Source organism: Elephas maximus, chromosome 23, assembly GCF_024166365.1.
Source record: "Elephas maximus indicus isolate mEleMax1 chromosome 23, mEleMax1 primary haplotype, whole genome shotgun sequence".
Lineage (NCBI taxonomy): Eukaryota > Metazoa > Chordata > Mammalia > Proboscidea > Elephantidae > Elephas > Elephas maximus.
Window position 1 is genome coordinate 58,409,950 of NC_064841.1, and position 23,928 is coordinate 58,433,877.

The following is a 23,928-nucleotide window of genomic DNA, read 5'->3' on the forward strand; positions in this document are numbered from 1 at the left end:
ACATCCTCGCCAGCATTTGGTGTTATCAATGTTTTGGATTATATCCATTCTAATAGTTCTTTTAGTGGAATTTGCAAGTCAGTGTTATAGACATACCAATAAGCAGCATCATGATAAGTGGAGAAAATACTGAGGTTGTCAAGGATTCCGTTTTACTTGGATCCATAACCAACGCCCATGGAAGTAGCAGTCAAGAAATTAGACGGCATATTACATTGGGCAAATCTGCTCCTTAGAAATGAGGATGGAGAGACTTGGTACTTTGGATATGTTGTCAGGAGCAACAGTGCCGGAGAAGGACATCATGCTTGGTAAAGTAGAGGATCAGCGAAAAAGAAGAAGACCTGCAATGAGACGCATTGACACGGTGGCTGCAACAATGGGCTCAAGCATAGAAACGATTGTGAGGATGGCACAGGATGGGCAGTGTTCCGTTTTGTAGTACATGGGGTGACTATGAGTGGGAACCAGCTCCACAGCACCTAACAAACAAAGGCATGATGTAGGGCATCTTTCCATGTGCTGATTTGCCATCGGTATATCTTCCTTGGTGAGGTGTCTGCTCAGATCTTTTGCCCATTTATAAATTGGATTGTTTGTTTTCTTATAGTTTAATTTTAAGAGTAGCTTTTTTTTTTTTTTTTAGATAGAGTAGAGGCTCAATCATGTATCCATTTATTCAGCAGCTATGATAGATACTGCTACCATCTTACTCAATATCTGCATCCCCTTCTTCCTTACTAACAGAATCCTGAGTTTATTCCTGACAAGTTCCCAGTTTAAAATACTTAGTAGTTCAAACTCCTTTGCAGTCAGGGATGGCCATGCAGCATGGGCCCAGCCAATAAGAAGCAATCAGAAGGTGCTGGTTGAGGCTTCTCAGGAAGATAGTTAAAGGAGCTGACTGAGACAGCATGCTTCTCTTTGATCTTTTGCCCTTCACCTATCCCCCTGCCGCTTTCTGAATGTGATACAATGCCCAGAGGAGAGCAGCCATCTTGTGAGGATGAAGACCAAAAGTCACACGTTAATGACAGTAGAACCAAAGGGGAGAAGAAGCCTGAGACAAGTTGACTTGGTGGAAGTGCTGCAGAAGCCTGGGGCTGTCTCCCTAGTTCTTGTTAGGTGATAAGAAGGACCAAAGTGAATCAGACTCAGGTTTCTGTTACAGGCAACCAATTCATTCCCTGATTCGGTAACATTTTTCAAGCACCTGTGAAGTGTGAGGTATCATGGTGGGCACTAGCCCCTTACCAAGACTGTGAGCAATTTCCTCTTTAAAGGACTGCTTAATGAAAGTATCATATTTAAGAGAATTCCTTTATATTATGGATATAATACTAAGGGTAGGGTTATATTTATTACCTGCTCATCATTGTACTAGGCATTGTGGGGGGAGCATAACCTGCTGTTGATTGTGACTCATGGTGACCCTATGCATGTGGAGTAGAACTGTGCTCCATAGGAGTTTCAACGCTGCGACCTATTAGAAGCAGATCTCCAGGCCTCTCTTCTGAGGCAGCCCTGGGTGGGTTTGAACTGCCAACATTTTGGTTAGTAGCTGAGTGCTTAACTGTTCGCGCCACACAAGGGCTTCTGGAGGAAGCATACAGGAGTATAAAATAAGGGCCTTACCCTCATGGAACTTGCAGTCTAATTAGATAAGACTGATTTATATGAAATAATTCTAACACTTCAGGACAGTGCAGTTAAGGCCTAATAGTGGGTGTAAACTAAGTGTGACTGCGATTCATACAAGGTGGGGGTCAATGAAGACTGGAGGAGCCAGGAAAATGTGAACAGGAAAGCTGAAGACACATGCTGGATATCCTATACCTCCCTATTTCTGAGTTCTAAATCAATGACCTAAATATAGACATGGAAGCTATTCCTCTGGGTAAAAAAAAAAAGAAAGAAAAAGAAAAAAACTGGGTAAGTGACGACAAAATGAAGGAAAGTCATTTTTATTTGAATGTCAATTCAGGTTTGAATTCAGCAGAAGTTAATTACTCCAGTATCAATACTTCATATACAAAGATGCTGTAATCATTCACTAAAATCCTGTTTACTTTATTAATTACCACTATATTTAATGTTGACATGATACAGAAAATAAGGCTATGTCATCTTAAAATAGAACTTTTAAAATTCCCTCTTTGGGAGTAATGTAACAGATTAGACATTTCAGAAGAAGGGTGAAACATTTCCCTTTTTAATTTCTGGTGCTGCAAACGTTGCTAAAATGGATATCAACTGCTATTCATTTTTCTTAGCTTTTAGTTGTTATTACTTAACTGGCACAGAGGACGATAGTTACCACACGTCTTAAGCTCACAGTTTTTCTTGGATTTTTTACTGGGATTTGAGCTTTTTTCCTAAAAGTTCTTCAATTATGAAGATAAAAATGTAGTGATCTTATTTGTAAATCAAGAAGAATAAAGGCATGCAAATAAAATTAACGTCGATTTGATGTTTTTAAACACCTTTTCTTCAGGACCCAGGAAATACTTGGTTGCCTTTCTTTCTTCCTCCTTCCTTCCGTTTTTCGGCCTTCTTTCCTCTTAAGTGTATTTAAACTGGCCGTGTTCCATTGTGACAGGGCTTAGGTTGTTAGTTTCAGGGACCTCCTGTTTAATACGTACTGTGGACTTTCTCTTATTTGGGGCAGAGATTGGAGATAGGGTGAAGAAAAAGGAGAGAATCTGTAGACGGAGATGAGAAGGTTTTGTAGGCAGAATATTAACGGACTTGAAAAGAGCATAATACCAGCGATAGCCTGGCGATAATCCTCTCAGGGTTGCCTGAACCCTCAACCCTACATATACGGGTAGATAGATCTCTGTTTCCATGAGCCCTGAAAACCCAGGTAAGACCAGGTATAGGTGGAAACTCAAAAGGACTTAAGAGGTACACGGCAACCACAGGTGATGATACAATGCTCCTTCGGTAAACTTGGCCCAAAGTAGCTCTCCCGCCCTACTCAGCAAGACTGTCGGGAGCCTAGTCCAGCGCCGCAGGCGGAGGACGAAGGGTGAGAGCAGTCTCCTCCGCAATGCCCCGCCCCCTCGGAGCGGACGCTCCGCGCCCCCTGCCCCGCTCTCCATTGGCCAAGGCGCTCGCCAATCCTGGTGAAGCGGACTAAGCAGTGGGCGCCGGTTGGTGGAGCTGATCCCGAGTCCCCGCCTCCCGATCCAGCGACCCCCGCCCTCCGGGGAGGGGGCGTGGCCGCGGCCCTGGCCGGCCGGAGGCGGCGTCGCTGGCGCCGCTGCGTGCGGTGCGGTGCGGCGGGGGCGCCGGCGGCCGGGCGGCTGGACCATGGAGCTCCGAGCGCGGCCGCGACGCTGGCGGCGGAGCGCGGGACCGGTGAGTGCGGGCCGCGGCCGCGAGGCTGTCCGGCCCCCACTGCCTTCTCTCTCGGCTCCCTGCCGGGCAGCTGCCCCAGGGGAGGCGCGGGAGCGGGTCGGGCCCCGCGGCCAAGTGAAGTTGCTGCATCGCTGCCGGCGAGCACGGGGCGCGGGGCCACTGCGGCCCGCTGCTTCCTCCCGGCTCCCCGCCGGCGCGCGCGACACGTCCGCCCTGCCCCCGCGCCACCCCCCGCGGCTCCGCGCCCCGGCCACCGCGCGCCGGTGCGGCTCCCGGCGCTGCGGGCCGGCAGCCCGCCATCCCGGCCGCAGGTGGCGCCGGCCTCTCTGGCGCCCCGCGCCCGGACCGCCCCATCCCGCCGGCCGCCGCAGCCTCCCTTCGCCCGGCCTCGTCCGCACCTGGGTCGGGCGCCTGCGGGCCGCCGACCCCGTGCCCTGGTCGGGCCCCCGCTCTGTCCGCGGCGGGCGTCCGGCCGGCCCTCCCCGGGCCGGGGGCCGAGTGGCCGGCCGCAGCGTCAGGCTCGGCTCCGGGAGTGTGGAAGGAGGTCCGGTGCCCGAGCAGCGCGCTGCGGGCGAGGGGAGAGGCTGCGCCCGGAGCGACTTCGCGTGATCGATTATCCCCGGGGGGCTCCCGCCGGGCAGGCGGGCGGGGCGGCGGGCTGACTCGCGCGCCTCCTTCGCGCCGGAGCTCAGTGAGCGGAAAATCTTATCCTCTTCGCCCGGTGTACTCGTGGGCAATGGCGATTTCTTCTCGGGTTCGTCTCTTTGCAAGGGACAGTTCCCTGGTCGAGGGCAGAGTTCTCAGTTATCATTAAACTATGCGATGGATTTAGGGATGGATGTGAACGTCGCATTTTCTTGCCAGCTGTTGGGTGGTTTAGGAATTATTTCTCTTTTGGGGATTAATTTTTAAATTGGCGGTTTACTACCAGCAGTAATTTTTGAGTTTTTAATAACAAAATTTAAAAAGGCCAGTTTTGACTTTGATGCTATCCAAAGCAAGTGCATAATGGGGCATGCATGATACTTACCTTTTAAGATTCCAGATCGTTGTTTTATGAGGAAAGAGACTAGCCCGTTGAAACATCTTTGCATCTCTAAAATTAGGATTTCCTAAAGCTGTCCTTTCAGATGTCTCTTTTTAATATCAAAACTAAGTTCCAAGTATTATAATTGACTTACTTTTCTATTGCCTCTAGGGTAAATTCTATTGAAGATTGGTTGCTTTTTGTATATGCTTTACCCAACCTTGCTTTTCCAGAAGTGAAGCAATGCAGAAATTCTTTAAAGCTAGCTCTTTTATTCACTTGAGAGGTTAAACAAAAGAAAGCTGTGTTTGACCTTTCCCATAGACAGTTCTCATTGTGTGTCTCCCTTCTCCCGGGATTCTAATAGCTTCAATGTAGTACTCATTTTTCTTCATTTTTAAAGACGTTCTTAATTTATATTCATGACGGTAGTGTCTTTTCAGATGTTTAAAGCTCATTAGGCTGAAAAGCTTGGTTGACTTTATATTTAAGGTCGGACCTGTATTTGTTCTCATTTAAAACAGCAGAAGTGAGCTTGTTCTAGAACTATCTACATGTAAAAATTGTTCTTGCACTTTCAGTTGCTGACATGAAGTTGTTTCATAGCATTGTTTTTATCTGATTTTTTGAAATTTATGACCTAATAGGCAATGACGTGGACCGTTTTTTGAAAATTGTGCAAACAAAGCCGGAACACACTTTGCTAAGTGGCCGCACCAGTGTTCTCGTCTCTTGTCTATTGTCATCGTGTCAGTACAGGCCCCATAGAAACCTGTATGTGGCAGGTAACCTTTAAATGGTTATTGAAATGTTCTCATTAAAGTACTTGCATATTCTAAGCTTTAGAAGAATTGTCCAGACTAGTAAGCCAGTACCAGTGGTCACCTTTAAGAGTTATAAGAGCATCATTTGAAGAAGACTCATATATCGTGTTTTCCACTCAAATGCAGTCATTCTTTATATTCGATTTGGAGTGGCTCTGCATTGCTGTGTTGTTATTGTTAAGTGCTGTCCAGTTGATTTTGGATGTATGGCAACCCTGTGTGTTACGCAGTAGAACTACCCAGTAGGGTTTTCTAGGGTGTTACCTTTACAGGAGCGGATCGCCAGGTCTTCCTCCTGTGGAGCTGCTGGGTGGATCCGAACTGTCAGCATTTCTGTTAGTAGAAGAGCACTTAACCATTGCTCCACCAGAGCTCCTTCTGCATTGCCGTACAAACCTTAAAATGCCCAACTTGTCTTCTCATGGCTTTTTCCTTGGTAGCCTGTGTGCCTGTTCAAGTCTTCTTTCCTCCTCATTTTCTGCGTATTTGTTTTGTTTCTTGGGATTTGCTCTTGGGCATTTGGAACCAAATATTGCTTGCAGTCCATATATTTTTCTTCGGGGCTGGTGCTTTACCTGTGGCTTATTTATGCCAGAAAGGTTTTACACTGGTAATACAGGAATATTTTATACCAGTAGTATAAATAATGCACATTGTAAAGTAAATGTAATATCAGCATAGAGATATATGGAGTAAAAAGTCTTCGTTATCTTTTTCTTTTCTTATTGCCATAGTAGCCCTATTTCTTTCTCCAGAGAGGTAACCACACTTAATACTATGAGGTGTGTCCTTCCAGGTTTTTTTCAATACTTTTTTTATTCACAAACTGTTTACTGAATGCCTACCAGGTACCAGGCAGTGTCGTAATCACTGGGATTGCAGAAAGGAGAGATGAGAGCTTTCAAGGTGCTTGTAATCTGCTGAGACAAACCATGACAGTGCAGTGTGGTTCGTACTGTGTGGGCTCAGTCGTCAGGGAGGGGTCACATGAATGATGTCATCCATTCATTCACTCAGTACATGTTAGAGTTTATCATAGTGCTGGACATTAATATAAATATGAACAAGGCACATACTTTTGTTCCCCCTCCCCATTAGCTTACTTTTAGGGCCTGGTCTCAGTTTAAACTATTGGTTTACAGTGCAGTATGATAGAGCTTTGAAAGGGGCCAGCTGTGGGAGCTTTCAAAGAGATAAGAACAGCCCCCCAGAGCAAGTGGATGAGAAGGAATTGGTCAAAGCCTAGGTTGATTGAGAGGGAGTGTACCAAGGCTTATAGGTGAGAAGGTGCACTGGAGACACCAAACCAACCACAGAAGTTCAGTGTGGCGGTGCAGCAGAGTGCAACGGCAGAGAAGTGAGAGATGAGACTGGGGAACTAGGGGCCTTGTCACATTGGGTCGTATGATTCCTGTTATGAGGAATTGGTATTACCTATGGGCAATAGGAAACCACTGAAGAATTCTGAGCAAAAGAGGGACATGATCAGATTTCGCTTTTGGAGAATGGCTTAAAATGGATAGGTCATTGGCTGGATGTGTGTGTATAGTGGACAGGAGTCAGGTGATCAGAAGTTCAGGAAGGACAGGGCCTAGACTGGCTTAGTGATTAGGTGGACGATGGTTTCCTCTCTTAGGCAGGGAGCAGGAGGAAGAGGAGCAGCATCCATTTTGGGAGAAAAGATGATGGGTTCACATTTGGATGTGCTAAGCTTTAGGTGCCAGAGGGACGTAGAAGGAGCCCTAGTTAGCGCTTGGCTGCAAACCGAAAGGTTGGTGGTTCAAGCCTACCAGCTGTTCCAGCTGTCTGCTTCCATTAAGATGACAGCCTAGGAAACTGTATGGTGCAGTTCTACTCTGTCCTAGAGGGTAACTATGAGTTGGAATTGACTCAGTGGCAATGGGTTTGGTTTGAGTTTTGGTGGGACATAGTGTTTAGTTGAATATGTTAGGGATCTGTCTGGACTAGAGACAAAAATTGGATAAAAATTTCCAAACTGTGAGCTGAGATGCTGCAGAAAACACAAAGGGAGGCTGCAGCTATTTTAAATTGTTGAGGGGAACACAACGTCTTGACATGACTAACTCTGTGGGAGCTACTAGCTCAGGGCAGGTCATGGTTTCAACATTAGGTCACGCTGTGTTCATCTTGATGACATCATTTTTGAAAAGCTGTGTTTTCGGTGGTCGCTGTACCTTGTGAAAAGCAATGTGGAACAGGAAAGAAGGGAGGTGGTGTCCAGTCTGGTTTGAAGGTTTGAGGACTTGTGCAGTGCTCAGCAGGTGCACAGAGGCCATTAATGCAGCGGTTAAATGCTTGGTGCTAACTGAAACGTTGGCAGTTCGAACTGTGGGGGAAAGACCTGGCAATCTGCTCCTGTAAAGATTACAGCCTAGATTTAGATTGCACATGGTCAGGGCAGTTACTGTTTAGCATAACTTTTGTTCCAGTAAGATATAAAATATATTTTCTAGGTATGATGTTAACATATAATGGGTGTGTTATATAATAGGTTTTATTTGACTATAGTAAATATTCAGTATGTAAGTTAGGAGTTCGAGTTCACCCTACGTAGGGTGCCTTGGAAGGGGTCTTGGTAGTCTACTTCTGAGGAATCATCCGTCGAAAACTCTGGAGCAAAGTTCTATTCCGGTGTCCTTGACACTGGACATGGGATTGCCATGAGTTGGAGTTACTTGATGGCAGCTGATAGATAATACATATGTGTCTATAGCTTTTCTTCATGAAATGGAATCCAGTAAAGTAGGAAAGATTACCCACTCCACTGCCGTCGAGTCGATTCCAACTCGTAGCGACCCTATAGGACAGAGTAGAACTGCCCCATAGAGTTTCCAAGGAGCACCTGGTGGATTTGAACTGCCAACCTTTTGGTTAGCAGCCATGGCATTTAACCACTATGCCACCAAGGTTTCCTAGGAAAGATTACATTCTAGAAAACCTCATGGGGCAGTTCTCCTTTGTCATACGGCGTCACTGTGAATCAAAAGACTCGGTGGCATACAACAAGAACATGAATAGGACAAAATGCCGTTTCTCTCTTAGTTTCAGTGTACTTTTTTCAGGTGGGTACTAAATTGTTAGGACCTGAAAAATTAAGTTATTTGAACTTACCTGATAGGTGTGGTTACTAACTGGACATTCCTTTTTGTCTGAGACACCAACAGTACAGTTAACAGAGTTTTGAGACCTAAGGAAGTTGTTGGAGTAGATGAGGTTATTTAAATAAGCTTGTAGAGAGTGAAGAGCCCTGGTGGCACCGTGGTTAAGTGCTCAGCTGCTAACCAAAAGGTCAGTGGTTCGAACACACCAGCCACTGTGCAGGAGAAAGATGTGGTAGTCTGCTTCCATAAAGATTACAGCCTCGGGGCAAATCTGCTCTGTCCTATAGGGTCGCTATAAGTTGAAATTGACTCTGTGGGAGAGGGTTTGTATAGAGTGAGAAAAGGAGTGAGTGGAGAACAGAGGTCTGAGGGACTTAAAAGACAGGCTGAATGATAGGCTCCCACACTGAGGCTGAGACGGGTTAGTGTGAGGGTAAGCATGAATGGTGTCATGCAGGGGCAGATTATCCAATAGGCAAGGTAAGCACAGTGCTTACCTTGCTTACCAGATCATCTGTAATGAACAATTTCACATTTTCCACAAATTCACGGCAAAGATTCTCCTTCTAGTTATGTCTGGCGTCTGTCTCTCTCCCAGCCCCCACAGCACCTTACTGCAGAATCAAGGCCTCTCTTTAAATTTGCAGTCCCTCACAGGGGGCAGATGACCCAGTAAGCAAGGTAAGCACAGGCCTACTTGTGTTTACTTACTAAACTGTAGTGAACAATGTGAAATTGTTAACCTTGCTTACTGGGTACCTGCCCCTGGTGTCATGGTATAGGCTACCCTCAGGAAAGAGGGAACCATCAGCAGCGTCATGCAGCCCAGAAGCCATGTAAGATAAATGAGTTCCTGTTGGATTTAGCAGCCAGGAGGCCACTAGTGATATTGGCAGTGGCATTGCAGCATGGCAAAGGGGCTGGGATGGAGATGGCCAGCTATGAAGAGGGTAAAATAGTGAGTAGGAGTCAGGAGGTGGAACCAATGTGTGTAGACAACTACACTCAAGAAGTATGGTGGTTAAGGGTAGTTACAGGGAGGTTCGGAGAAGGGGGAACTTTTTAAAAATAATAGATTTGAACACATTTAAATGCTCCTAAAGAAACAGTGGAGTCCGTGGGTGGTGCACATGATTAAAATGCTTGGCTACTAATCCAAAGATTGATGTTTCTAGTCCACCCAGAGGCACCTCAGAAGAATGGCCTGGCCGTCTACTTCCAAAAAACCAGCCATTGGAAACTGTATGGAGCGCCGTTCTGTCTGACACACATGGGGTTGCCATGAATCAGAGTCGACTCCACGACAACTAGTTTGGTTTTTTGGAAAGAATCAGTAGGGAGAGAGTGCTGGAGATGGTCCAGGAAGGATTAGCCGAAGAATTTCTATTGGCTCTAGCAGCTAGAATGTAATTGGTGATTTTAACAAGGGGAGTTTCAGGAAGTCGTATTGCAGAGGATTAAGGAGAGACCAGCTCTGAGGGAGAGAAGCCAGTCAGGGTAGACAGCTCTTTCTGAAACTTGATTATGAAGAAGAGAGAAGGGCATTAACTAACTAGAGGGACAACTGGTACAGGTTGACTGTTTTTTTTAACCAGTGACTTTTTTTTTGAGAACACTCTTTTCCTTCCTTTCTCAAGGCATGGTTTTCTTAGGACTGGTGGGTCCTTCTCAAGGAGCACCAGTGGTGCAGTGGTTAAACGCTCAGCTGCTAACTGAAAGGAGGTCAGTGATTTGAACCCACCAGCTGCTCTACTGGAGAAAGATGTGGCAGTCTGCTTCTGTAAAGATTACAGCCTTGGGAACCCTATAGGGTGGTTCCACTCTGTCCGATAGGGTCGCTGTGAGTCGGAATCGACTCGATAGCAACAAGTGACTGGCATTTCTCAGGGTGAGTTTTTCTATGTCGAGGCCTCACCTTTTTTTCTCAGTTCTGTTGCCCTGTTCTGGGTGGTATCCCATCTTTGTGACTGTCCCCTACTTGCCTGTTCTGTTCTCCTTTCTGGCAGAATACTTTCTCTTCTTTGTGCTTTCTCAGCTGCTTGCCTCAAGACCAGTTTTGTTTATATTGTGTCAGGGCCTCGCTGCCTATGTTAATAGATGTCCTGAGATTAGAATAACTTCCTTCCTCAGATTTCACTCTGCATCACTGGAGTCAACTCTCTTCTGTTTTTTCTCCTTCCCTGGACCTGGACCTGAACCTGGACCTAATTCTCTTTGATGTTAGCTCTTTTCTTCTCTTGCCTTTTTTCTTTCCTTAAAAAAAAATTTTAAACATTCCAGTGTCCCAGGGAGCTTTTTCATCTTTCAGGTCTGCTAGAGTTCCTGGGGCCTTGACTCTGAGCTCTGCATCTGGGATCATTTCTCAACTGTGTGCTTTTTGAAATTTTCCCTTGGGTTGGTCTTAGGGAGCTCTCTGACCTCCTTGAGTAATGGCCATTTCCTTAAAGATATCTCTTTCAGTTTTTCAGTATTTAAGTTTTTTGTTTTCTTTGACATTTTGCTTTATGTTTGTTTCCTGTCAGTCCACAGATGTTTGGATGCCTGCTATTTATCAGGCACTATTGGTCGTGCAGTGGTTAAGCACTCAGCTGCCCTGCGGGAGAAGGATGTGGCAGTCTGTTTCTGTAAAGATTATATAGCCTTGGAAACCCTATGGGGCAGGTCTACCCTATCCTAGGGCCGCTGAGTCAGAATCAGTGGTTCGATGGTAGAATTCCTGCCTTCCATGTGGGAGACCTGAGTTTGATTCCTGGGCAGTACACCTCATGCATAGCCATCTCCTGTCTGTCACTGGGGACTTGTGTTTTGCTGTGATGTTGAACAGGTTTCTCCAGAGTTTCCAAACTAAGACAGACTAGGAGGAAAGGCCTGGTGATCTGCTTCTGAAAACCAGCCAGTGAAAATGCTGTGGATCACAGTGGTCTGATCCAAAAGTGATCATGGGCGTGACACAGGATCCGGGCAGCGTTTTGTGCGTTGGGTCACCATGAATCCAGGGCTGGCCGCGTGGCAGCTAACAACAGCAGCAGCATTCTAGGTACTGGTGATAACAGTGTTCAGGATGACCAAGCCTCTGTTTATAAACTCCGTGTGGGCAGGTGCCAGAGAACATGGCGCCTTGTACATAATTAGTGCTTATCGTTACGTTCTGACCTTGTGAGACAACCTCTTCAGCATTGTAGTGATGTAAAGTCTATTGTGTAGGTTGTCACCTTTGCTATGGGACCTTCTCTTATTTACCATCTTCCCAAAGCCTTTTTGACCTTTGGTCTTTGAGTACTTCTGTTTTCCAGCAATTGAAAGCTGTATCACGTTTTAAAAAGTTGTGCTTTGTACGTGGTGAAGATTTTATTACCATACTTGCAGAAGTTGCCTTTTAGTGCATGTGATCGCATCCTCTTACTGTAGTGCTGACAGCCATTTGTGCACATGCACGGCTCCTGAGATTGTACTGCAGTATGAAAGTACTCATGTGATTGGCTGTGAATTAGAATCTGTGTGGCTACTGTTATCAGCTAAATGGGTGAAGTGGTACATTCTATGTACATATCTAAATATCATACTTGTTTTCAGCCCCTCAAAATATGTACATAAGAGTTTTTTTTTTTGAGGAGGTGACCTGTTTTGTTATGTAACTCTGCATTTGGGCATTACCTAGGCAGCTTTCAGCTCTGGATTGGCTTTGTGACTCTTTGCTGGGCCATATTCTATGCTTGGTTTAGAATCAGTGCTTAGGGAGAGGCTCATGGATTTAGATTGCTTCCTGTGGTGCATGGAAGGAACAGTGTCCAAGAACCTAGGGAGGAAAGCATCTCGTTCACGTTGAGGGATGACATTAACCAGAAAGGTGGCAAGCAGAGAGAGGGAGCCACTTATGCGTATGTTTGTATTATTCTGAGATGCTGTTGCATAGCTTCGAATGAGGAGGAAGAGAGTTGATTTTTCATTTCTTCAAAAGTAAAACCTTAATTTTGGAGGGAAGATTTGTCATTTTCTAATATAGGACATATGTCCATTTTCAACATAAATAGAAAAACATTTTGTTTTGTAACCAACCCTATAGAATTTAAAACCATAGCTTGTTCTTTGGTTTTCCATAATGTTTGTCTCCATTTTTGCACGTTTTAGGGTTAATTAAAAAACAGAAATGCACAGAAACCCACAAACTCCCCATTCACCTCTTGTCTTAGGCTTTGTTCTCTAGAGAACCAGAACTAGTGAAGTATATACAAGTATATACTTTTGAGATAAATCTCTTTCTCTCCTTCCCTCCCTCCCTCTCTCTCTCTTCGTGTGTGTGTGTGTGTGTGTGTGTGTGTGTATGCAGAGGGAGGGAGACAAAGAGATTTATCTCAAGGAAATGGCTCACACGGTTGTGGAAGCTGACAGGTCCCAAAATCTGTGGGTCAGGCATCCTCTGGAGGCTTCTCCTGACTAACGTGGTTGCAGAGGCTGACGAACTCAAGACCGGCAGGTCAGATGGGAGGCTGTTGGTTCACAGGGCTGCTGAACCCACAAATCCCAAAGTCAGCAGTTTAGACAACAGGCTGCTGGCTCAGGTCCCAAGATCCAGAGGTAAGATGATGACAAGCTGGAAACAGGATCCAGAGCAAGCAAGCAAGCTTTCCCAGAACATCCTTACGTATATTGGATGCAGGCCACACCCCTAGGGAAATTTCCCCTTACAGCTGATTGACTGATCACATATGGAGGTGATTGATTACATTATATCACAAAGTGGAGGATAATTATATCAGACCAAAAAATGGAGGTTAATTATATAGTACTGGGAGTCATGGCCTAGCCAAGTTGACTTATGACACTGTCACACACCTGCCTTCCTATTTTATTTGTGTATTGCAAACAGCATTGTTTCCAGAGACTTTACTAACAATGTGACTTACTCTGAGATATCCCAGTGAGGAAGTTATTAAAATTTTACTCCTTTTTAAAAGTTGACAGTGCAGTTTAGAGTGGTTACAAGGCTTATCAATGGTAATGAAGTTCACATCTGAGCCATAATTAAAATTTTCATAGCTTTTGTACTCTTTGTCCATTGAGTCATGTAGGCTAATTAAAAAGTTAATCCATTTCTGACATGTCTAGCTCTCTGTATATACCCTTTAAAAACCTGTTTTATGGAAGCTACGAAACCTCAGTATATCCTTTGAAAGATTCGTATAGGTTTTAGACATTGAGGTTTAGAACAGAATTTTCTGCTGTTAATGGTTGCTCCTTCTTGCCAGACAGGTTTAGAAGTTTGTAGCTTTATTTCTTTTGTCAGTTTCATTTGAGACAAACTATACTTCCGTGCATTTTAATATTTACTTAACATTCTTTCCTTTTTTGGACACTGATATAACTTAGACCAGCTTTTGTATAAATAAAAACTAGAACTAGAGTTTTCTTTTTTAATGGACTATATACTTTATCTAACTTTTTCTTGTCTGATATTCTTATGATTTTATTTAACAGACAGTTGAAGATTATCTGTCTTGTCCTTCGTTAAGTAAGGATTTGAATTAGCCTATAGGAAACACTGGAAACCCTGGTAGCATAGTGGTAAAGAGCTGCGGCTGCTAACCAAAAGGTCGGCAATTGAATCCACCAGGTGCTCCTTGGAAACCGTATGGGGCAGTTCTAATCTGTCCTACAGGGTCGCTATGAGTCAGAATCGACTCGATGGCAACGGGTTTGGTTTTGGTTTTTATAGGAAACACTGATAATAAAGCTAAGTTGTTGTTGTTGTTGTTGTTAGGTGCTGTCAAGTTGGTTCTGACGCTTAGTGACCCTGTGTACAACAGAATGAAATACTGCCCAGTCCGGTGGCTGTAGTTGAGCCCATCGTTGCAGCCACTGTGTCAGTCCATCTTGTTGAGGGTCGTCCTCTTTTTTGCTGACCTTCTACTTTACCAAGCATGATGTCCTTCGTCAGGGACTGATCCCTCCTGATAACATGTCCAAAATATGTGAGACGAAGTCTTACCATCGTTGCCTCTAAGGAGCATTCTGGCTGTACTTTTTCCAGGACAGATTTGTTTGTTCTTCTAGCAGTCTACTGTGTATTCAGTATTCTTCGCCAATACAGTATTCTTCTAATACATCAATTCTTATTCCGTCTTCTTTATTCATTGTACAGCATTTGCATGCATATGAAGCTAACTATAGATAGTAAGAATAAAAAGTAGGAAAATTCTAGATCAGAATAGAATATGAAGACCAGGAATTAAAAAAAATAATAATAATGCTTTCAGTAAAGTTCAAGCTTCCAAGGTCAGCGTTGTAGACATTGGGGCTAACTGCTTTAATAGCTGTACAATTTCAGTGAGTCAACACCACAGACATGTATTTTTTGCCCAAGGCAAAGCTCGTTGTCTGTGGTGATGGCTTCTGCATGATGTCCAGGTAGTCAGACTTTTCCATGTGTGGCTTGGTCCTCCTGTAAGTACTCAGAACCTGCTGAGTTCAGCTGGTGGGTAGGGTAGAGGGAAGACATATGAAAGTCCTATGGAATGCTAATTATTGTAATGTCCTTCAGTGAAATAGAAATGCAACCTAATAAAAACAGTTTTGTAGAGGGTCAAACTAAAGTGGTTTAATACGGTTTCTGGTGGAAAGAGAAAACCCTGGTGGCGCAGTGGTTTAAGAGCTATGTCTACCAACCAAAAGGTTGGCAGTTCGAATCCACCAGGTGTTCCTTGGAAACTCTAGGGGACAGTTCTGCTCTGTCCTGTAAAGTTGCTATGAGTCAGAATCGACTCACGGCAGTGGATTGGTGGCAAGAATGAACACGTTTCCTATCCTTCAATCATCCAGGAATATATGTTATCTCAAATAGATTTTTTGATAAAAGATATGTAGAAGATGGTTTGATTTGATAGTCATTTCTGATGAGCTTGGGGTGCCAGTGTTTTATGTTGTCAATTAAGGGTAGCTTTTTTTTTTAGTATACTTTTTTTTTTTTTTAGTATACCTTGGAGACCAGGGACAGAGAGAGAATTGGTAAATTAAAAGTCAGCAAACTATATACCAAGCTTGTTCTAGAGGAGGGATTAGTAAACCAGAGCCTCTGGGCCAAAGCTGGCCTTTTGCCTGATTTTGGAAAGAGAATTTTGTTGGAACCCAGACATGCCCATTTGTTTGTTACCCTTTTGTGATACGAGGCAGAGTCCCAGAGAGGTAAGTAGTTGCGGCACAGACTCTCCAGCTGACAAAGTATAAAATATCTGTACTCTCTGGCCCTTTAACAGGCGGCCTGCTGGCACAGTGGTTAAGTGTTTGGCTGCTAACCAAAAGATTAGCAGTTTGAATCCACCGGCCACTCCTTAGAAACCCTGTAGAGCAGTTCTGCTCTGTCCTGTAGGGCTGCTGTGCGTTAGAATTGACTTGATGGCCGTGGGTGTTTTAATCTGGCCCTTTATAGCAAAATACCCCCACCCCTGCTTTAGAGGACACGTTTCCGTCCTCACGGAGCTTACATTCTAGCAGGGGAGAAAGATAATAAATAAGCAACACATAAATATATGTCGCGGTAATGACTATGGAGAAAACTAAAGCAAGGAGAGAGAGGCTGAGGGACTAAGGTTTTGGATAGGGCAGTCATCTGAAGGTGAAGGTGGCATTGGAGCAGAAATGTGAGTGGAGGTGAAGGAGTGAGCCAGCTGTGCAAGTACTTTGGGAAGGAGCCCTAGGAAGGCAGGGGCGGCAAGTGCAAAGGCCCTTGGTGTGCTTGAGTAACAGCAAGGAGGGCGGTGTGTGTAAGGGGGGCGGATGGTCACAGAAGTAATAAAGGCCCAGATCACATAGGGCTTTATGGGCTATGGTGACACTTTATGGATTTTATTCTGAGTGAGATGAAAGGCCATTGCAAGGGTTTGAGGAAGTGAATGATATTCTTTGATTTATATTTCAAAAGGATCACTAGGACTACGGTCAGGGAATAGGTTGTCTGGCATAAGAGTGGGAGGAAGGAGCATCTGTGCCGGGAATTGCTAGATGCTGGGGACGCCAGGAGAATCAAATGGTCCCCATCTGTGAGGGGCGATAGTCTAATAGCAGAGAAAGACAGGCAGGAGATCATTGCAGTCTACTGTGGCAAACACTCTGCCACAGATCGAGGGTTGCCTGGTTCAGACAGGGAGATGATGCCTCACCTGAGAAGTGGAGGACGCCAAGCCACACTGATTCAAATGGGTGGAGTTTGATATCTGAGCTCCAAGATTCTGGGCAAAATATTTGCATGCAAGAGTTTTTCTCAGTTTTTACCACATGAACAGATAATCAGGCATCAAAGGTGATGCCATAGAACAGAGGTGGCTGGTGGGTTTCGGGGCATGTGCCAACGCCCATGGACCTGGAACACGGCATGAGAGTGATTCTGATGCGACATCTCGGCTCAGTGGGATCACCTGCCACAGGCACCGAGGAGCAGGGTGGTATTTGCTATCTTTGCCCTAGGATGGGACCAAGGCAATGTTGGTCTGGAGTAATTAGCACCATAGGGCTGCAGAAAAGTCTCAGTAATTCTGTCTCTGGGATGTACTGTAGAACATTGTTACATTCCCCGTGATCCTGGCAGTATGAATTAGTTACAGAATGTACGTCTGAGTAATTAAACGGTTTAATTGATCTGCTGTCTGGAGTTATTGGCTATGACCCAGTTAAATTTTGGAGGATGTCTGCAAAAAATGACTTTATTTTTGAAATAGGTGATAGTAAGGCATTTTAGATAATAACTAGCTGAAAAAATTGCTGTCACTTTTATCAGAGGTTGTTCATCCTTATGTTCTCTGTAATAGGGCATCTAGATCATCCAAAAATAATTTTAATGATTGTATAAGTTTAAAAGGCAGTAGTGGGGGAAGGAAATCGAAAAATTCACAGTCATGGGGAAGTTTTTTTTCGTACTATCTCTGCAGCTGATAGAACAAAAATTTAGTAAGGATATAGAACTTTTGAAGAACACAGTTAATACGCTGGCCTCAGCGTGTCTAGATCTCACACCTCACACCCGCAGAATACACATTCTTTATAAGTACACGTGGGCGTTCGCTGAAGGTGTCAGTTTGCAAGCAAAAAAAAAAAAAAGCCTCGCAGAGGGTAGAAATCAAACAGAACAGTGTTTTCTAAATTAGACTACAGTTAAGCAAAAATCTATAGCAAAAGATAACTAGAGAATATTTTCTGAATAACCCATGGTTTGAAGAAGATGTCACAATGGGTTTAGGAATATATAGAAAATAATTTGGTCAGAATTAATATTTGTGGGGTGTAGCTAACGTCATAGTTAGAGGAAAGTTTATAGCCTTGAATGCATATGTTAGGAAAGAAAAAGGCTGAAAAAAAAAATTCAGTGACCTGACAGTCCATCTCAAGAAGTTAGAAAAAGAACAGCAGAGTAAACGCAGAGGAAGTAGATGGAAACTTAAGAAGGAGAAATTAATAAAATAGGAAACTAGTGTATAATAAAAATAATAGAGAACATCAATAATGCTAGTTTCATTGAAAAGACTGAAAAAAGTCAATAAATCTGGTGAGGTTAATCAATTTATCAAAAAGAAGATAAAAATAACATCAGGAATGAAAAAGAGGACATGAAGAGATCCTGCACACATTAAAAGTTTTTAACAAGATATTGTGAACCTTTATGCTAATAAATTTTTTAACTTAGGTCAAGTGGACACATTTCTCTCTTCAGTATGGTTTTGTTCTTCATTTAAATTATGCTTGAGTTCATTTGTTTCAGTTTCCTTTTAATTCTTTTTTTTCCCCTCCTTCTCCATCCTTGTTGATTTGATTTTCTTTTCAATATAATTATTATGCTTCCAAAAGTCAAAACTATACAAAAAGGTATAACTACAGAGTTGCCACTCTCTCCTGTATCCCTTCTGCCCTGGGCCCTACTCCCCTTGCAGACAACCAACTTCACAGTTTTCTGGTTTGACCTTCCTTTGTTGCTTTTTGTGAAGATACCTTTTATGAAGATAAAAGGCATGTTTTCTTATTCCCTTTTCTTTCATACACAGAAGGTAGTATACTATATATGTTCTGTTGTACTCTCCCCCCCCCCCCCTTAAAAATACATCCTGGAGCCTGGGGCTACTGACAAAAATCAACACGGCCTGATTTGGACTTTTAGCCTCCAGAACTGTGAGAAAATAAATTTCTGTTCTTTAAAGACCCCCTCCCCCTACTTGTGGTATTTCTGTTACAACAGCTCTAGATAATGAAGACACATGCTTAAATTCAGTGTCTGCAGTAATAGAAAATGCGAAGCCCACTGACCTCATTTAAAAAAAAAAAAATTTAAAGGCCCTCAAAAATGTTTTTAAGAATCATAAGAACACTCAAGTTCCCACGATGTGGGGAAATTCTTACTGCAGATAAGGACTTTGGTGAATATATCCCCATTTTAACTTAGCTGATTGGCTGCGATCTTTTCTGTTGCTGTCGTAAATGAGGTCTTCTCTTCCACTATGCAGTCTAACTAGTTGCCATCTTGTATATGAAGGCGGTTGATTTTTACATGTTAACTTTTTGATCTGCTACCTTGCTGTTATGGATTGAATTGTGTCCCCCCAAAAATGTGTGTCACCTTGGTTAGGCCTTGATTCCCAGCATTGTGTGATTGTCCACCATTTTGTGATCTGATGTGATTTTCCTGTGTGTTGCAAATCCTACCTCTTTGGTGGTAATGAGGCAGGATTAGAGGCAGTTATGTTAATGAGGCAGGACTCAATCTATAAGATCAGGTTCTATCTTGAGTCAGTCTCTTTTGAGATATAAAAACAGAGCCTGGAGCAGAAAGACAGGGGGACCTCTTGTCACCAAGCAGGAAGAGCCAGGAGCGCGTCTGTCTTTTGGACCCAGGGTCCCTGTGCTGAGAAACTCCTTCACGGGGGAAGGTTGAAGACAAAGACCTTCCCCCAGAGCCAACAGCAAAAAGAATGAATGATCTGTAAATCCTTGGAACAACAAAAAGTGCTGAATGAAACTGTAAACACCAAACAATACGTACTGATGACTGCATTTATACAAAGTGCAAAACCCATTAGTGTTAGAAGTCAGCATAGCAGCTGGCATTGAGAGTGGGGTGGTCTTAGCTCAAGAGGGCATGAGGACTTTCTGGAGTCGTAGTAATACTCTGTAATGTCCTGGGTGTCAATTTCATAGGTGATCCTGAAAATTACCAAGCTAATTTTGGAAAAGGATAGTGATAACGGTGGCACAACATGAAAAATGTAATCAATGTCACTGAATTGTAAATGCGGGAGTTGTATATTTTCACTGCAATTAAAAAAAAAATTCAGCAAGTTATTTACACTTCTGATTTGTGGACTTTTGTGTATCAATATCAATAAAATTCATAAAACATGAAATTTTATGGTGGGGGAACTTAGAAATTAAAAACAAAAAAGCATTTCTACGTAAAATTTTAAACAACTCTTGGACGAAGGAGATATACAAACAAATTACAGAGTGAAAAATAATGGTAATGAAAATATTACATATCAGAGTCTACAAAATACTTTTAAAGTAATGGTCAAAAGAAAATTCATTGATACGAACACGTATATCCATTTTAAAAAAGTAAAAAAATGAATTACATTCCTAGCACAAAAAGCTAGAGAACAAGGTAAGCCCCCCCCCAAAAAAGCACAAAGATGGTAAAAATAAAGATAAAAGCAGAAATTAATGTGGTAGAGAACAGTTCAAATTAATAAAAATGTTGGTTTTTAAAAAAGCTGGAATAGAAAAACAAGCCAATTTTATCAAGAAATAAGAGGAGTAAAATGTACAAGTAAAAGGAAATATGAAATATATAAATCCTAAGAGACTGCTGTGCCCACCACTATACAAATAAATTTAAAAACCTAGATGAGATGGGTTATTTCTTAGGAAAATAGAGTTTACCTAAATGGACACCAGCAGAGACAGAAAGCTTAACCAACTAATGTCTATAGAAGAATTAGAAAATGTTATCAAGGAAGTACCCCACTGAAAAAAGGAAATGGGGAAAAAAAAAGAATTAGACCCAGATCCTATCAGAGGGAATTCTGTTAAGCCTTTAAAAAAAAGCCTTTAGAAACCAGAAAATCTCAATACTACATAAATTGCTTTAAAACATGAAAAACGGAAAGAAATCTTCCGAAGTCTTTTTATGAGTCAAGAACAGGTAGCCTTCAACTTGTGACGTGTTTGAGTTAGGACGAACCACACTTAAGATCGTCTGTCTTTTGTTGTTGTTCATATTATCTTTACATACAGTGTTGTAGCACACACTTTGCTGATGTTATCATCCTCAGATGTTCACTTACAGAAGTTCAATGTTATAATGTATAAAGACACTGATAATAAGGCAACAGTAATAAAAAAAAAAAAAAAAAAAGATATATTCCACCTATGTCCGAACCAACTTAAAACAGAGTCCTCAGAATGGAACCCTGTCAGAAATCAAGGACTACCTGGATAACCAACACACACACAAAAAAACAACCCACTGCTGTTGAGCTGATCTGGTCAAGACAGCACAAAAAAAGGAAAATTAAAAACCAGTAACACTTACGAATACTGACGCATAAATTTGAAGTGAAATATCAGCATACTCCAACACTACATTAAGAATGGGTACTTCATATATATAACCGATAAAAAACCAAACCCACCGCCATTGAGTCAATTCCGACTCGTAGCGACCAGAGTAGAACTGCCCCATAGAGTTTCCAAGGAGTGCCTGGCGGATTTGAACTGCCGACCTTTTGGTTAGCAGCTGTAGCACTTAACCACTACTCCACCAGGGTTTCTTTCATATATATACACGTGTAAATAACTATGGCTGCCAACCAAAAGGTCGGCAGTTCGAATCCACCAGACGCTCCTTGGCAACCCTATGGCGCAGTTCTCCTCTGTCCTATAGGGTCACTTATGAGTCAGGATCAACTCGACGGCAACAGGTTTTTTTTTGTTGTTGTCGTTGCTGTCATCTCACGTGCGCACACACAAGTATGTAGAAAGAGAGAAAGAGAAAGTGAGAAGAGGAGAGGGAGAACCCACATGTACCCACGCACACACACAGAATCACCAACATCTTAGCTGGGCAGATACTGAAAGCATGCTCACTAAGGTTAGGAACAAAGCAACGATGCCCACTATCTTTACTATTTAACGCTGTTCTGGAAGCATTCATCAATGCAATCAGGCAAGAGAACACAAGGAAGCAAAACCACAGTGAAAGAGAAAGCGAAGGAAAAAAAGTACTGGCTGAACACATGACAGTAAACTTGGAAAATCTGAAAATCAATGATAAAACTAATTCAAGTAAGAGAATTCACCACGTGTCTTAGTTATCTAGTGCTGCTATAAGAGAAATATCACAAGTAGATGGTTTTAACAAAGACATATTTATTCTCTCACAGTCTAGAGGCAAAGAATCCAAATTCAGAGTGCCAGCTCAGAAGTTATTTTTATTTTATGAACATATTAATGATATCTTTGTGTCTTTGTATATGATAAAATATCTGAATGTTCAATATACTTTTGAGAGAAAGGTATATTCTCCATTATCAGGGTGTAGTATTCAACATGAGGTGCCGTGGTGGTGCAGTGGTCAAGCACTCAGCTGCAAACTAAAAGGTCAGTGGTTCGAACCCACCAGCCGCTCTGCAGGAGGAGGATTTGGCAGTCTGCTTCGGTAAAGATTTACAGCCTTGGAAATCCTATGGGGCAGTTCTCTGTCTTACAGTCACTGTCAGTTGGAATTGACTGGATGGCAGTGGGTTTTTTTGGGTTTTAGTGTTCAACATGTATCTAAAAAAAATTACCTTATTATATCGTTTTGAGCATTTATGTATTTACTTGTCTTTGTTCCCTTGACCTGTACTAACTGTGTTGTGTGTTAATCTTTTATTTGTAGTGTGTTTCTGTATTTGGATCTGCTGTAGTTTCTGTTGTTTAGCTCATGTTGTTGTTGTAAGGTGTGGTTGAGTCGGTTCCGACTCATAGCGACCCTATGCATGACAGAACGAAACGCTGTCCGGTCCTGTGCCATCCTCACAATCGTTGTTATGCTCGAACTCATTGCTGCAGCCACTGTGCCAGTCCACCTCGTTGAGGGTCTTCCTCTTTTCCACTGACCCTGTACTTTCTCAAGCATGATGTCCTTCTCCAGAGACTAATCTCTCCTGACAACACGTCCAGTGTAAGATGCAGTCTCACCATCCTTGCTTCTAAGGAGCATTCTGGTTGTACTTCTTCCAGGACAGATTTGTTCGTTCTTCTGGCAGTCCATGGTATAGTCAATATTCTTCGCCAGCACCACAGTTCAAAGGCATCAGTTCTTCTTCGGTCTTCCTTATTCATTGTCCAGCTTTCACATGCATAGGATGCAATTGAAAATACTGTGGCTTGGGTCACGCACACCTTAGTCTTCAAGGTGACATCTTTGCTCTTCAACACTTTAAAGAGGTCCTTTGCAGCACATTTGCCCAATGCAATGTGTCTTTTGATTTCTTGACTGCTGCTTCCATGGCTGTTGATTGTGGATCCAAGTAAAATGAAATCCTTGACAACTTCAATCTTTTCTCCATTTATCATGATGTTGCTCCTTGGTCCAGTTGTGAGGATTTTTGTTTTCTTTATGTTGAGGTGCAATCCATACTGAAGGCTGTGGTCTTTGATCTTCATTAGTAAGTGCTTCAAGTCCTCTTCACCTTCAGCAGGTAAGGTTGTGACATCTCCATAATGCAGATTGCTAATGAGTCTTCCTCCAATCCTGATGCCCCGTTCTTCTTCATATAGCCCAGCTTCTCGGATTTTTTGCTCAGCATACAGATTGACGCACACCTTTCCTGACTTTAAACTAATCAGCATCCCCTTGTTCTGCCTGAACAACTGCCTCTTGATCTATATAAAGGTTCCTCATGAGCACAATTAAGTGTTCTGGAATTCCCATTCTTCGAGTGTTATCCATAATTTGGTATGATCCACACAGTCGAATGCCTCTGCATAGTCAGAACAATGCAGGTAAACATCCTCTGGTCTTCTCTGCTTTCAGCCAGGTTCCATCTGACATCAGCAATGATACCCTGGTTCCATGTCCTCTTCTGAAACCAGCCTGAATTTCTGGCAGTTCCCTGTTGATATACTGCTGCAGCCATTTTTGAATGATCTTCAGCAAAATTTTGCTTGCATGTGATATTAATGATACTCTTCTGTAATTTCCACATTCGGTTGGATCACCTTTCTTGGGAATAGGCATAAATATAGATCTCTTCCAGTCATTTGGCCAGGAAGCTGTCTTCCGTATTTCTGGCATAGTTGAGCGAGCACCGCCAGTGCTGCATCTGTTTGTTGAAACATCTCAATTGATGTTCCATCAATTCCTGGAGCCTTGTTTTTCGCCAGTGTCTTCAGGGTAGCTTGGACTTCTTCCTTCAGTACCGTCAGTTCCTGATCATATGCCACCTCTTGAAATGGTTGAATATCAACGAATTCTTTTTGATACAATGACTGTGTGTATTCCTTCCATCTTCTTTTGATACTTCCTGCATCATTTAATATTTTCCCCATAGAATCCTTCACTGTTGCAACTCCA

General features: G+C 43.0%; 1 protein-coding gene across 2 annotated transcripts in view; it reads left to right on the forward strand.

Annotated features, from left to right (window-relative positions):
* The first annotated feature begins 3,254 nt into the window (after positions 1 to 3,254).
* WASF3 (WASP family member 3) overlaps positions 3,255 to 23,928 on the forward strand; it is a 152,372-nt gene continuing 131,698 nt past the window's right edge. For both annotated transcript variants that reach the window (XM_049867219.1, XM_049867220.1), the window contains exon 1: positions 3,255 to 3,363. The gene's annotated coding sequence lies outside the window, so the exon portion shown is untranslated. The remainder of the gene's footprint in view (positions 3,364 to 23,928) is intronic.